The sequence below is a fragment of the Mobula birostris genome, chromosome 21, assembly GCF_030028105.1.
Source record: "Mobula birostris isolate sMobBir1 chromosome 21, sMobBir1.hap1, whole genome shotgun sequence".
Lineage (NCBI taxonomy): Eukaryota > Metazoa > Chordata > Chondrichthyes > Myliobatiformes > Myliobatidae > Mobula > Mobula birostris.
This window is the reverse complement of record NC_092390.1, coordinates 1751369-1767671: the sequence shown is the minus strand read 5'-3', so window position 1 is coordinate 1767671 and position 16303 is coordinate 1751369. Positions and strand designations below refer to the sequence as shown.

The following is a 16303-nucleotide window of genomic DNA, read 5'->3' as shown; positions in this document are numbered from 1 at the left end:
TATCAACCTTTGCCTTAACTATACCAATTGACTTGGCCTGTAGAGCTACCTGTGGCAATGAATTCCACAGATTCACCACTCTCTGGCTAAAGAAATTCCTCCTCATCTCTGTTCTAAAAGAGTGCCCCTCTTTTCTGAGGCTGTGTCCTCTGGTCTTGGATTCTCCCACCATAGAAAACATCCTCTCCACATCCACTCTATCAAGACCTTTCAACATCTGATAGGTTTCAATGAGGTCATCTCTCATTCTTATAAATGCATGCAATTGCACTATAATACATTTCTATTATAATGCATAAACACTCTGGAGACCAGTACAAGAAAACAAATTTAACGTTTGTCAATGTAAATCAGCAACACTTAAAATCTAAAGTTTTAATTGGATGTTTCCCCTGTGAATCCCAGAATATTATCTATTCAGTGAAGGGTGAATTTAGTGATTATATGTGCTATGAAAGATCTCTGTCCCTATTCATTGAGGAGCTTGCGTTGAAGTATGCTTCAGGAGGCTGCAAGATTTATTTTTTTGTTTTCCCTCTTTTGAATCTTTCCCTCACATCTTTGTTAGCCATTTGAAACAAGGAAATTTTTGTTTAGTTTTAAAAATCTGTTTGGGAGCATTGTCACTTACAGCAAGGGAAGTTGGTTGAGATATATTGGTTTGTTGAGTTCTGTGTGTAACAATTGCATTGTCGCAAAATTTGACAAGTGAAGCAAATGTTTATTGTTTTAGCCCCTTATTGGAAGAATATCATGTATTTCAAATGATTCAATTTCTATATCTAATTTATTATCCAGTAAGCTTTGGTCATTGAAATAATGCTTTTTATGTAGGTAAACACATTCTAATGCCGTATCATTTCTGATATACTAAAGCTTTGAGAGCATTATTCAGCCTGAAAGATCTTTGCAATTTTCCAGTGTCATTTCTTATTAAACTGCATAATCATTCACTATTTGATATACAAAAGGTCTAGTTCTTTACTGTGATGATTTCTAGTTCATTGTGATGATTAAGAAAAGTTTAAACTGTAATCTGACTGATTGTCACCTTTAAAGGCATGATACTTAGCAAATCATGCAACAGCTTAACATTTAGAACTTAAAATTGAAAACTTTGAAACATTACAAAAACTAAGTCTTGCACCAAGAAATGAACAATATAAGCTGGCTCTCTACAGTGGATACCTGTATAGACTGAATGTACAAATCCAGGGCAATGAAAATTGGCTACGGTGCATTCTGTTATGATCTTTCACCTAAATTGGAAATTGAATACATACTTTCTGTGTGAAATTCTGTGTTTTGAGTTTGTAGCTTGTTCTGCTTTACTGTCATGTAGTTTCAGGATGCTATCATATTACCTAATAGCCTTTAAGGGGGAGACATTTGGTGGCACTAATTTAAGAAAGAACAGCTTTCAAAAAATGCTGCTCTTGACGTTCTTGTTCTAGATTTTCCTGTGTGCCACTCAGGTATGAAACTAGCAATTGTACAGCTGACTTCCTGGAAGTGTCCCAGTTACATGCTGCATAGTTGTTGGAACCATTTTGCACAGTAAATCAAAACATAATTGGGCTAAACGTGCTATAATGAAATGTAACTCTTCCTTCAGTTAGTCCTGACGAAGGGTCTCGGCCTGAAATGTCGACTGTACCTCTTCCTAGAGATGCTGCCTGGCCTGCTGCATTCACCAGCAACTTTGATGTGTGTTGCTTGAATTTCCAGCATCTGCAGAATTCCTGTTGTTTAGGGATTAATTTAGTTGACTATTTAATTACCTATTTCATTGGTTCAGCACAATATTGTGGACCAAAGGGCCTGTTCCAGTGCTGTACTGTTGTTCATGACCAGATTGTGATTGCCCATGGATTGGCATTGAAATCCCATCCTATCACTTCTTGTGACCCATTATATAATTGCTCTATAATTTATTTGTCAGTTTTTATATGCATTAAATCTGAATAAGGCCCTGAATTTTAACTCTTATCTCAATGTTTCCTTCCATTCTTGTGCTGTTTTCTCTGCTTTAACTTCTCATTGCTTTTTAGGGCTCTTAAATGCTCCTTCTATTTGAGTAGGTCATTTGCCCTTCCACTCTTTGGCAGAGGCAATGCACAGTAATTTATTAATAAGTCTTTCTTTCTTCAAAAACATTTTCCATAATGTGTGTGCATTCTTGAATAGTCATTAATCCCCTGCAATTTCCACCAAAAAATCATTATTGTAGTCATGTGAATTTAACTCCTGGATAAATTTTAATTTTAATCTGCTAATCTGCTGGGGTTATCTATTGTATCCAGTGCTCCCGATGTGTCCTCTTCTACTTTGGTGAGACCCATCATAAGTAGGGACACAGTTTAACTCAGTACCTCCGCATCATCCATTCCAAGTGGGACTTCCCGGTGGCCAAGCATTTTAATTTTGATTCCCATTCCCGTGTTAATCCATGGCCTCTCAAGTGCGAAGATGATGCCACCCTCAGGGTAGAGGAGCATCACCTTATATTACTTCTGGGTATCCTCCGACCTGATGGCATGAATACCAATTTCTTCTTTTGTTGAGCAATACTTCTCTCCCACCATCCTGACCCCCCCCCCCCCCAGTTCCCCACTCTGACAGTTTACTTCCCACCTGCCTATTACTTCCCCCCAGGTCTCCTTTGATGTTTCACCTATCCCCTTTCAGCTAGCCTCTTTCCTCTTCCCTCATCTTTTAATTCAGGCATCTCCACCCTTGCCCCTCAGTCCTGAAGAAGGGTCTTAGCCCAAAACGGCAACTGTTTACTCTTTTCCATAGATGCTGCCTGACCTGAGTTCCTCCTGGCCTATAATTTCCTTTATTCTCTCTCCCTTCTTAAAGAGTGGAGTGCTATTTGCAATTTTTCAGTCGTCTGGAACCATGTTGGAATCTATTGATTCTTGAAGGATCATTATTAAAGCCTCCAGAATCTCTTCAGAACCCTGGGGTGTGCATCATCTGGTCCGGGTGACTTATCAGCATTCAGACCTTTCAGTTTCACAAGAACCTCATCTCTAGAAATGGTGTCTTCACACACTTCATGACTCCTGACACTTGGAACTTCCACCATACTGCTATTGTTTTCCACAGTGAAGACTGATGCAAAATATTTATTCGGTTCGTCCACCATTTCCTTGTCTCTCATTACTACCTTTCCAGTAGAATTTTCCAGTTGTCTGATATCTACTCTTGCCTCGCTTGCACTTTCTGTATCTGAATAAATTTTTGGTGTCCTCTTTAATAGCTTAACTTCATATTCCATTTTTTTCCTTCTTTATGACTTTTTCAGTTGTCTTTTGGTTTTTAAAAGCTTCCCAATCCTTTAACTTCCCATTAATTTTTGCTCTATTATATGCCCTCTCTTTGGGTTTCATGTTGGCTTTGATTTCTTTTGTCTGCCGTGGTTACATTATCCTGCCTTTAGAATACTGCTTCCTTGGAATTATCTGTCCTGTGCTTTCCAAAATGCTTTTAGAAACTCCAGCCATTGCTGATCTGCTGTCGTTCCTGCAATTGTTTCCTTCCAATCAGTTTTGGCCAGCTCCCCTCTCATGTCTCTGTAATTCCCGTTACTCCACTATAATACTGATATATCTGACTTTAGCTTCTCCTTCTCAAATTGCAGAGTGAATTTAATCAAATTATGATCCCTGGCCCTTGAGAATTCCTTAATCTTAAACTTTCTAATCCATTGCACAACACCCAGAATAGCTGATCCCCTAGTGGGCTCTACCACAAACTGCTCTAAAAAGTCATCCTGTAAGCATTCTACAAATTTCTTCTCTTGGGATACATTTTGTGTGCCATTGCAAAATTTCTGCTTTTCATATCTAACTTAAATTCACTAATATTAAAATTTCCATTTCCTGTTTTCCACAAATTATGATGTTACTATTTCAAGATGATTTGGGAATCAATTTTAATAAATGATACACAGCCATTTAGATTTCCATTTTCATTAAAATTACACAGTGTAGTATTAAATGTTTGAAGCAGCTGCAGGATCGCACAGTAGCATAGTGGAAAGTGGCACGGTAGCGTAGTGGTTAGCACAATGCTTTCTAGTTCCAGCTACCCGGGTTCAAATTCCACCGCTGACTGCAAGGAGTTTGTATGTTCTCCCTGTGACTGTGTCGGTTTTTTCCAGGTGCTCCAGTTTCCTCCCATGGTCCAGGTTACTTAGTCATTGTAAATTGTCCTGCGATTAGGCTAGGATTGAATCTGGGGATTGCTGGGTAGTGTGTCTCAAGGGCTGGAAGGGCCTATTCTGCACTTTATGTCAGTAAGTAAATACAGGTTGGTAGGTTAATTGGTCATTGTAAATTGTTCCATGATTAGGCTAGGATTAAATCGGGCATTACTGGGTGGTGCAGCTCAAAGAGCCATAAGAACCTATTCTATGCTGTATCTCAATTAAAAAAAATACAATATCAACTTTTGTCGTCTTTGATTTACTTCTAAATTGATATGAATAAATTCTTCATAGGAGTCAAAAGCTTTCAAAAGGAGATTATTATTGCGATCAGTTTGTCACCTTAGGCCTTGAGTTCATTTTGCTGATTTGATTATCAGACTATAGGACGTAAGAGCAAAATTAGGCTCCTCAGTCCATAGAGTTTGCTCCGCCATTCCATCACGGCTGGTTTGATATTAGTCAGGCAAACACGAGGAAATCTGCAGATGCTGGAAATTCAAGCAACACACACAAAAAATGCTGGTGAACACAGCAGGCCAGGCAGCATCTGACGAAGGGTCTCGGCCCGAAACGTCGACTGTACCTCTTCCTGTAGATGCTGCCTAGCCTGCTGCGTTCACCAGCATTTTTTATGTGTGTTAATATTAGTCAGCCCCATTCTCTTGCCATCTCCCTGTAACTATTGATGCCCTGACTAACCAAGAACCCATCAACCTCTGCTTTAAATAGACTCAATAACTTGGCCTCCATAGCATCTGTGGCAATGAATTCCACAAATTCACTCTTCTCTGGCTAAAGAAATTTCTCCTCATCTTTGTTTTAAGTGGATGTCCCTCTACTCTGAGGCTTTGCCCTCTTGGTCTTAGACTTGTTCCCTATAGGAAACATCCTTTCCACATCCACTCTGTCTAGGCCTTTCAATATTCGATAGGTTTCAGTGAGATTCCCCTCTCATTCATCTAAACTCCAGCAAGTACAGATCATCAAAAGCTCCTTTCATTCTTGGAATCATTCTTCTGAACGTCTTCTGAACCGTCAACAATGCCAGTACATCTTTTCTTAGCTATGGGCCCAAAATTTATTTATATTTTTTATTGATTTATTTGCATACAGCTTGGAGTAGGCCTTCTGGTCCTTCAAGCCAAGCCACATAGCAGTCCCAATTTAACCCTCGTCTAATCACGGGACAATTTGCAATGACCAATTAACCTGTCAACTGGTACGTCTTTGGACTGTTGGAGGAAATCGGAGCGCACAGAGGAAGCCCAAGCGGTCACGGAGAGAATGTACAAATTCCTTACAGGCAGTAGTGGGAATTGAACCCTGGTCACTGGTACTGTAAAGCATTGTGCTAACCACAATGCTACCATGCTCACAGTATTCCAATTGTGGACTGACCAATGCCTTATAAAGCCTTTGCATCACATCCTTGTTTTTGTATTCTCGTCCTTTCAATATGAATGCTAACACTGCATTTGCCTCCTTACCACTGTTTCAACCTGGAAGTTAACTTTTAGAAAATCCTGCACAAGAACTCCCAGATCTCTTTGCAATTCTAATTTAGAATTTTCTGTCAGTTTAGAAAAAAAATCTATGCCTTTATTCCTTTTATCAATGTACATGCCCATCAATTCCCTACACTATATCTGCCATTTCTTTGTCCATTCTCCCAATCTGTCCAAGTTCTTCTGCAGACTCCTTGTTCCTCAACATTACCTGCCCCTTCAGCTGTCTTGGTATTGTTTGCAAACTTGGCCACAAAGGTATCAATTCTGTCATCCAAACCATTGACGTATAATGTGTAAAGAAGCAGTCCCAATACCAGCCTCTGTGGAACACTATTTATCACCAGCAGCCAACCAGCATAGGCCCCTTTTATTCTGACTCTTTGCCTCCTACCGATTAACCAATCTTCTATACATGCTAGTATCTTTCTTGTAGTACCATAGGCTCTTGTTAAGCAGCCTCATGTGTGGCTCTTTGTCAAAGGCCTTCTGAACATCCAAGTAAGTAACATCTACTGACTCTCCTTTGTCTATTCTGCCTGTTATTCCCTCAGTTCCAAAGATTTCCCTATATGGAAGTCATGCTGACTTTGGCCTACTTCATAATGCACCTCCAAGTACCCCGAAGTATCCTCCTTAGTAAGAGACTCTAACATCTTCCCAATCACTGAAGTAAGACTAACTGGCCTTTAATTTTCATTCTTCTCCCTACTTCAAGAGTGGAGTGGCATTAGCAATTTTATAGTCCTCTGGATCCATTCCAGAATCTGGTAATTTTTGAAAGATGCCTCAACAATCTCGTCAGCTACCTTTTTCAGAACCCTGGAGTGTAGTCCATCTGGTCCAGGTGATGTATCTTCCTTCAGACCTTTCAGCCTTCCAAGCACCTTCTCCCTAGTAATAGCAACAGCACTCACTACTGCCCTGACACGTTTTCAAATTTTTGGCATGCTGCTATTGTCTTCCAAAGTGAAGACTGGACTGACGCAAAATACTTATTGTTCGTCTGCTTTTTCTTTGGATCCCATTACCACCTCATTTTCTACATCATTACTATATCAGTGAGCAGTGGTGCAATATCCACTCTCTTCTCTGTTTTGCTCTTCATTTATCTGAAAAAATTTCTGGTATCCTCTTTGATGTTATTGGCTAACTTCATATTTCATCTTTTCTCTTCTCATGGTTTTTTCGTTGCCTTCTGTTGGTTTTTAAAAGCTTCCCAGTCCTCTAAATTCCCAATAATCATCCCTTAAGAACACTTCATCTTGCACCTATTCTGCAACTTTTCAGATTGCTCCCACAAACTCCAGCCTTCACTGTTCTGCCATTATTCCTACTGGTTTCCCCTTCCAAACAACTTTGGCATCTCTTCTCTCATGCCTCTGTAGTTCCATTTGCTCCACTGTGATACTAATACATCTGACTTTAGCTTCTCCTTAAGCTGCTGGGTGAATTCTATCATTTTATGATCATTGTCTCCCAAGGATTCCTTTACTTTAAGCTCCCTGATCAAATCCGATTCATTACACAACATCCAATCCAGAATTGCCTTTCCCCTAGTGGGCTCAATCACAAGCTGCTCTTTAAAAAAAAAAATCTTGTAGACATTCTACAATTCCCTCGGTTGGGATCCAGCACCAACCTGCTTTTTCTAATCTACCTGCATATTGAAATCCCCCATGGTTATTCCTGCCTTTATTTAGTACTTTGGTGTGCAAACAGCAACAGGTATTGTGGTCACTTTTGAAAATATAGTCCCTCCCTCTACTGATTGGATTCCAAGAAGTCAACGAATCTAGTGGGTTAGCTGCTGGTGGTACCTGCATATTTGATATTATTCAGATGGTTAGCCAATTATGAAATCGGAAATCTCAATTTAAAGGCAAACTTTAAATGGTTACTTAACATAATCTAAAATGGTTTGGATAAGATGCAAGTGGGGAATTTAAATAGAAAAGTTCAATTTCAAATCTTTTTCTTAGCTTACCAGTTGAAATGCGGAATAGCCTCTGAGTTTGAGTTGTACCGCTGAACATTATCTATGTTAAAACGTATTGCTGGTTATATTGTACTTCACCTTCAGAACCTCTGAACAGAGTCCTGCTTGATGGTGTGCTTTTACCCCAAAGCCTTATATAACACAATTTGTTTCAAGTTTGTTCTGTAGAGAGGAGGGAGATGGTTAATGTTTCAGGTTGATATATTTTCTTTACTATTGGTCTGATGAAAGGTCATGGGTTAGGAATATTATCTGTTTCTCTTTCTACTGATACTGCCTGGCTAGCTGCGTATTTCCATCACTTTAGTTTTAGTTCAGACTTAGTTTCTGTACTTGTTTTTCAAATCACTTCTCAGTGAGAATGAAACTACAGTGCAAAGGGCATAAATGGAAAAACAGGAGCAGAAATGGGTCACCTGACCCTTCATTTGTTTACAGTTGATTGCTTTATCACTGTGTCACTATTCCTTAAGCTCTAAGAGCCATATTCTATTCAATGAATGTTTTTAACATTCAGATACTTCTTAGTGGTGGAGATTTGCGGAGATTTACCTTTCTACAGAAGAAATTTTCCTTGTCTCAATGTTAAACAGCATATACTTGTGCAGGAGTCAGATTCAGGTTTAATATTATTGACATATATCGTGATATTTGTTTTGCAGCAGCAGTACAGTGCTATACATACAAATCTAAATTACAGCTAGAAATTTATTTTTAAAACTTAAATTAGTAGTGCAAAAGGAGGGCAAATATAGTGAGGTAGTACTTATGGATCCGTTCAGAAACCTAATGGCAGAAGGGAAGAAGCTGCTCCTACAGGAGTGTATGTCTTCAGATTCCTGTACCTCCTCTCTGATGTTAGTCCCCTGCCTTTGTGAGTCTCCTTCATATATCTCGTCTATCCAGTCTCGTTATAAATTTGTAGGTTTCTATGAGACCCCTTCTCATTGTTCTAAACTATCATCATCATCATCATCATCATCATCATCATCATGTGCCATGCCCAGTTTGAGCTTTGACTTCCATGGCCCAAACACTCCTGTTTTGGGTCAAGTGGATCAATTCATTGGTATTCATTTCCAGTTCTCTGGCTGCTGTCTCCATCATCGTTTGTCTTTGTCTCCCTCTTGCCTTCTTCCCCTTGCTTTCTTCCCTTCAATCTTCCCATAATTATCGTGCATTCTAACTCCTCTTTCCTAATCACATGTCCAATGAAGTTACGTTGCCTTTTCATGATCTCATACATTATTCTCTTTTTGTGTTTGCTCTGTTCATGACATCCTTGTTAGATATTCATTTCATCCATGATATTCTTTGCATCCTCCTCAAAAACCACATCTCTGCTGCTTCAATTCATTTCCTCATGTTCCTAGATGCTGTCCAACATTCTGAGCCATATAACATAAACGTAACATTTCAGTACTCTGAGGCGGGTTGTCATGCCTAGTTTGGTTTTGGTCAGTATACTCTTCATTCTTGTAAAGGTGTCTTTTGCCATCCCTATTCTTCTTTTGATGTCCAAGTCACACCTGCCATCTGATGTCACCCAGCTTCCTAAGTAGCAAAAGTTCTGTATTTGTTTTATGTCTTCCCCATTTATTCTCAGCCTGCAGATAGGATTCTCCTTCTTTTTGGATATCATACATTCTGTCTTTTTGCAATTGATAGACCCAATTTTGCACTTTCTTCAACAATTACATCAATTAAGTTTTGTAGTTCGTCCTCCGTACTTGCAATTAACACGGTGTCATCCGTATACCTGAAATTATTGATGTTTTCACTGCCAACTTTGATTCCCAAGATGTCTCTTATTTTTTGTAATATTGTTTCACTGTACACATTAAATAAATCAGTGGAGAAAACACACCCTTGTCTAACGCCTCTCTTGATTTTTGTAAACTGATTCACTTCTCCATTTATTCTTACAGCGGCAGTTTGTTCCCAGTACAGATTTCTGATTAGGTGGAGGTCATTCAAATCTAGATCTAGAGTTTTCTGTAATATATCAAATAACTTATTGTGCTTCACTTTATCAAGTGCTTTTGTGTAGTCGATAAAACAAACAAATCTTTGCACTTGAATAGCTCCTTCTGATAGTATCTTTAACATCAATATTGCATTTCTTGTACCTTTGTCTTTCACAAAACCACATTGTTCTTTACCTGTTTCAGCTTGTATCTTACTTTTAGCTCTTGTCATCAAAATTCGTAGAAGTATCTTGGTGATATGACTCACTAAACTTATGGTCCTATGTAATTCACATTCTATTGCTCCAGGTTTCTTAGGAAGAATGATAAATACTGATTTTTTCATCTCTCCTGGTATTATTCCAGTCTCATAAATTTCATTGGTTAAATCAGTAAGTTTTTCAATTCCATAATCTTCAGGCAATAATTTGTTCTGTTACTAATTCATCAGGACCTGCTGCCTTTCCTTTCTTCTTCTTATTTATTGCATTACGAACTTCAGATTTAAAAATACTTGGACCTTCAATGTTCTTAATTTCTGGTTTTTCGCCTCAATTGTCTTCAAACAATTCCTGAATATACTCAGTCCAGCTGTTCACAATCTCATCTTTTTCCATGATAATGGTACCGTCCTTTGCTTTCAAACATCCATCTGAAGAACAGAGGAGCTTTTTACCAGTGATATTCTTGATTTGTTGATGTAACCTTTTTCGATCAGTAATAGGGATTCTTTCTATTTGCTCACATTCCTGGTTTAATCATTCTTTGGCTTTTTGACATAAGCTTTTAACTTTTTTATCTAAAGACTTGTATTCTATAGGATTTGCTTTCTTACGTCTCCTTTCTTCCATTAGATTTTTGATTTCATCTGTCATCCATTTATTCTTTGTGCTTTTTTCTTTTTTAGGAATCACTGACTTTGCTGATTCTACCAAGGCATCCTTTAGAGAGTTAAATTTCATTGCTACATGATTGCTATCACCTTCAACAGATTCTATTTCTGGACTTTGAAATCTGTTCCTTACTTCAATTGTAAATTTTTGTCTTAAGTTTTCTTCTTTAAGTAATTGCAAGTAGTGGAGGGATTATTCAGGTTTTTAAGTTTTACTTTTACATGACATACTACTGGGTTATGGTCACTATTACAGTCTGCACCTGGATAAGTTTTGCATTGAGTCAGTGAGTTTCTAAATCTTTGGCTTATAGTAATAAAGTCAGTTTGATTTCTGGTGTTATCACCTGGACTTTTCCAGGTCCGCAAGCGTCTTGGATGGTTTTGAAAGTAGATATTCATAGTGACCTGATTATTCATCTTGCACCATTCTACCCATTTCTCACCTCTCATTTCTTTCCCTTAGTCCAAATTTTCCTATGGTATTTCCATCAGCACCTTGTCCTACTTCAGCATTTAGATCTCCCATGACAATAACAATATCTTGAGATTTGCATCCATTCTTTGCTTGTTCAAGCTCTTCATAGAATTTATCTATATCTTCATTTGTTCCATCTGTTGGTGCATATACCTGTATGATTGCTAAATCAAATGGTTGCCCTCTGAATCTAACAAGGAGCATTCTTTCTGATATTGCCCAATGTCCTAAAACAATTTTTGCCATGTTTTCATCCATAAGAATTCCTACTCTATTAGTAAGGGATGTTCCACAAGAATAAACTAGTGTTTTATTTCTAATCTGACATGTTCCAGCACCTATCCAACGAACTTCGCTAATTCCCATGATGTTGATCTTTAGTCTTTCCACTTCCTTTATCATATTGTCCAATCTTCCTGCTTGATATAGGGTTCTTGCATTCCAAGTGGCAATAATTTTCTTTTGTGTTACTTTAATTTTATGAGCAGTAGCTTGATGATGGTCAGCGATTCCCTGCTGGCCAGAATCAACCCTACAGAGCGAAACATCTTCAGAGTTGTCTTGAAGATCCTCTTGACACTGCTGTTGTGTGATACATTTTGTGAGTTTGACCATGGTTTTCTTAGCAAATTGCAATGGTGGTTCGCTATTGCCTACTATTGGACGAACTAAAGAAATCGCCATTTCTCTTCCCAAATGTTCATCCGCCTGTACTATAGCCGTTGACATTTGAGGTCCTAGCTCATCTGCCTTCTCCATCATAAGTTCAGTTACTGAACCTGCCGGATCTGCCGTTGGCCTTCGCTCGTATCCTGAGCAGGAACCCTTGCAGGTGCTACTGTTCCGGGTCAGAGCGGTCCTGGGAGCAATGAATGACTAAGGGGTAACTCCACTTTCCCTGAAGCTCTGAAAGTCCCCAATCAGAGCCTCATCACCAGTTGCAGTTTAGAGTCATACCCAGTACTGGTTCTAAACTCTAATGAATATAAACACTAGGAATTCTGCAGATGCTTAAAATCCAAAGCAACACACACAAAATGCTCAGTAGGTCAGGCAGCATATGTGGAAATAAATTGGTTCCCATTTTGGGCTGAGACCTTTCTTCAGGACTGGAAAGTAAAGTGGAAAATGCCAGGAAAAAAAGGGAAGAAGCCTAGCTAGAAGCTTAACCACAAAATACCCTGCAGATGCTGGGGTCAAAGCAACTCTCACAACACGCTGGAGGAACTCAGCAGGTCGGGCAGCATCCGTGGAAATGATCAGTCAACGTTTCGGGCTGGAACCTTCAGCAGGACTGAAGAGGGAAGGGGCAGAGGCCTAAAAAAGAAGGTGGGGGGGGAGGGTGGGAAGGAGAAGGTGGTAGGTGCCAGGTGAAAAACCAGAAAGGGGAAAGTTAAAGGGGTGGGGGGGGGATAGGCAGGAAAGGTGAAGAAGGAATAGGGGAAAGCACAGTGGGTAGTAAAAGGAGGCGGAACCTTGAAGGAGGTGATAGGCAGCTGGGGGAGGGGACAGAGTGAAACTGGGATGGGGGAAGAGAGGGGGAGGGGACTACCGGAAGTTGGAGAATTCAATATTCATACCAAGGGGCTGGAGCTGATAGGTGAAGCCAGGCGGATAGGAAAGGTAAACAACTGGAGAGGACGGAATCTGATAGGAGAGGAGAATGGACCAGTGGAGAGAAAGGAGGAGGGTGAGATGAGGTAAGAGGCCAGAGTGGGGAATAAAAGAAGGAAGGAGTAATCGATATTCATGCCATTATGTTGGAGGCATGTAAGGTGAATATAATCTAGTGAATGATCGCAGTTGACTCAATTTCTCTTGATACATCACTCATGCCATCTCAGGTGAGCCTTTGCTTCATTGCTTTTGTAGTAGGACTACTTTTCTCAGAATAGGAAACCCAAACCATGTACAATGCACAAGGTATGCTCTTACCAAGACCAATGTTCCCTCTATTTTTGTGGGTTTTTTTTTTTTTTACAGCTGTGGGGATCAACCATTGCACTGAGGGGAAAATGTTTATATGGCCTGAAAACTGTGCAACGCTTAATTTTTTTTGTAATGCGCTTTTTTTTTGAAAGATTTACCAAGAAATTCAAAATATAGAATTTTTCACATCACACAAACCATAACTTAAAACACAAGTAAACAATATCAGACAGTCAAAATAATTTAAAAGCACAATGGCAAAAGTAAAGTGTTTTGACTAGATGGCATTGACATTCAGCAAGCCAGTGAGCTACCAACTTCCATTCCATTCAATGTGCTTACTCTGTCAGTGTTTCAAGTAACAACACTGTTTATTTGTAACAGTGTTGTTACTTGAAACACTGACAGTGTAAGCACATTGAAGCTCTAAAATGTTTCAAAGTAAATAAATGGTTCATTTTTTTGGAAATTTATGGATTATATTTATTAACATAATTAGAGTATTTCACAATTACAGTATATTAGCATTATTTCAAAATTAACGTATTAAGTTCCAGCTGCAAGGCAATAAAGGCTATATATGTGGAAGTTAATGTGCGGCTGTGCAGCGGAGAATTAACAGTGAACAAGACCCTAAGCAATTGCAGCAAGATAGTGAGCTCCTGTACTTAAATCCCCGTGTTATGAAGGCCAACTTACCATTTGCTGTTTACATTTGCTTGTTTACCAGGAAATTGTACCTATCCTTCTAATCTATTGCTGTTCAGATAATCTGATGCTTTGGTGCTGTATCAAAGTAGATAACTTAAAATTTATCCTCATTACATTTCATCTAACCAATCCCACAACCTTACCTAAATCATACTAAAATATTTCTTCTTTCTCATCACTCAATGAAGACACAAACGTCTGTAGATGCTGGAATCTGGAGTCTCAAACCATCCACTGTAGGAACTCACTGGGTTGAACAGCATTTGTGGGAAGGGTGCAAGAAATCTCAATGTTTAGGTCAGAACACTGAGAGAAGTTAGTTGGTATAGAGAGGTGAGGGGGTGTGGTGCGATGGAAGCCAGTAGGTGAATTGTGCCTACAGCATTTAATGACATGTCTGCATTAACAACAATCATTTGTGTTGTTGTGTGCCAGGATGCTGGTCATATCATTGTGCAAGTTCTGGTAAGATGGTGGCGCGTGTAAATGCAAACACAGTAGAATTGGGCCAATCAGAGGTGCTTTTCTCTTCGTAGAATTTGTTTTTTTGCGATCCAAAGACAATTCTACTTTAAGAACACCTGTTACTGCAGGGCTACTCTATCAGTGAGCTACTTGTCAATCGGAGTAGCTGGACTGGTGTTGGAGGTGAAGCTGGCCGAGGTATCAAAGTAGCTGGTTGGGATATTGGAGGAGCCCCCTGGGATATCAAGGAGCCAGTTTGGCTATGGAGGACTTGTCCTGGTTGCAGAAGCATCAGAGTTGATGCAGTATAACCGTGGGAGATTGTCACAGACATTTCACTTGCCATCACAAGACTCTGTCAGACAGTGATATTGTAAGTTGCTGCAAGCCTGTTACCCTTGTCTTTTGGAGGGACAGATGACATGGGAGCTATGTAGCCTTGGTTGTAAGGAGGACTAGGTCTCAAGCCTCAGGCTTGCCTGCTGCTGCAGACCAAGTGAGAGACGCGGAAGTGTTCACAGCATGGCTGAGTAGGTTGGGGCCTGGCCTCTCCCGTTGCTACTGCCCTCCCATATTCAAACAATGGAATGGCAGGCTGGATTGCATGTGTCTGCACACTGCTGGGGGTTTATGATTCGATTGCTGGGTATTGTTGCTCAAGGTCTTGGACTGTATATGTTTTTTTTAAGTGAATATGCTTCTTTGCTCTCTATTTTTAATTATGTTACTTGTTATTTTGAATGTTTGCTAGGTTAAATATTTTGCACCTTAGCCCCAGAGAAATGCTGTCTCATTCAGTTGTATCTGTGTATGGTTTGAATGATAATTAAACTTGATTTGATTTCTGGTTAGACAATACCAGTGGATCATTTAAGGCTGAAATCTAAATATTTATTTGTGCATAAAAATGTCAGGGCATATATTTCAGTTTCCTCTGTAATAACTGCATTTCAGTGGCTTGCAAGTTAATTCAAACATCAGGAGGATCAGGGTGTTGATTTGCTATCTTATCTGGAAGGGGGCATTTCTTGCAGAACTCACTGATTTCTGTGTGGAAATGTCAGTCTACATGTTATGCCTAGGTGACTGGTAGAGTTTGGTTAATAGTTTAATGGATAAATTAGTTGAATAACAGTCAGAAATTTGGACACAAGTTCCAGGTCCAGTAGCTGGGGCAGTTAAACTCTAATTAAAATTAATGAAAAGATTAGCCTCAATAACAGCTGATAAAGATTAGTTTTATTTATCACATGTACATTGAAATGTGTTTGTAGCAAATCAATGAGGATTGAGCTGGGCAGCCGGCAAGTGTTGCCACACTTCCAGTACTAATCTGATATGCCCACAACTGATTAACACTAACCATGCATCTTGGAATGTGTGAGGAAGCCTACACAGTCATGGGAAGAAGTGCCTGTACAAACGCCATACAGGCAGTGGCAGGAATTGCACTCTGACTGATAATCACAGATACTGTAAAATGATGCACTGATCACCACGCTATCCTGCTGCCCATGAACCTTCTGGATTCCCAGGAAAATCTTTTCTTGTGTTCTTAAGGGAAGTATACATTGTTCAAGACCCAGCAATGTAGTTGACTCCTAACTGGCTCTTCGGTTCAGGAATAGATGGGGTGGTGATTAAATGCTTTGCATTGAAAAGTGTTAAACAGCACACAAAAAAAAAACATTAGGAATCAATGCTAATCAGCCAAGTGCAAACTTAAACTGGCTTGCGGGTGGTTGATTTTATCAGTGATCTATGTTACAACATTTAAAGTTGCTAGACTGTTCCCCATTTTCCACTATAGTTTTATCCCTCAAGCCTAAGTTGTTGACATTTGAAATGCAACTATGTTGAAGGGTCTTTGACCTGGAGCATGAACTCCATTTTTCTTTCCACAGATTCTGCCTGACTTGCAGAGGGTTTCCAGCATTTTCTGTTCTCATTTCAGATTCTCAGCCTGTGCAGTTTTTTTGATTTTTCAGTTGCTGACATTCGAACTGAGGCAAATCGTGGTTTGGAAAGTTTTTTTAAACAACATGTTAAATATCATGTAAACAGGAAATGGTCAAATGTACCCTTTGACAGATAACCAGAATTTCATGTGAGATGATAAATCTACAATCTAAGCATTTCCT

General features: G+C 39.4%; 1 protein-coding gene across 2 annotated transcripts in view; it reads left to right on the top strand.

Annotated features, from left to right (window-relative positions):
- The window catches only part of shoc2 (SHOC2 leucine rich repeat scaffold protein), a 132901-nt gene that overhangs the window by 78877 nt on the left and 37721 nt on the right, over positions 1 to 16303 (top strand). The gene's annotated exons all lie outside the window — the stretch shown is intronic.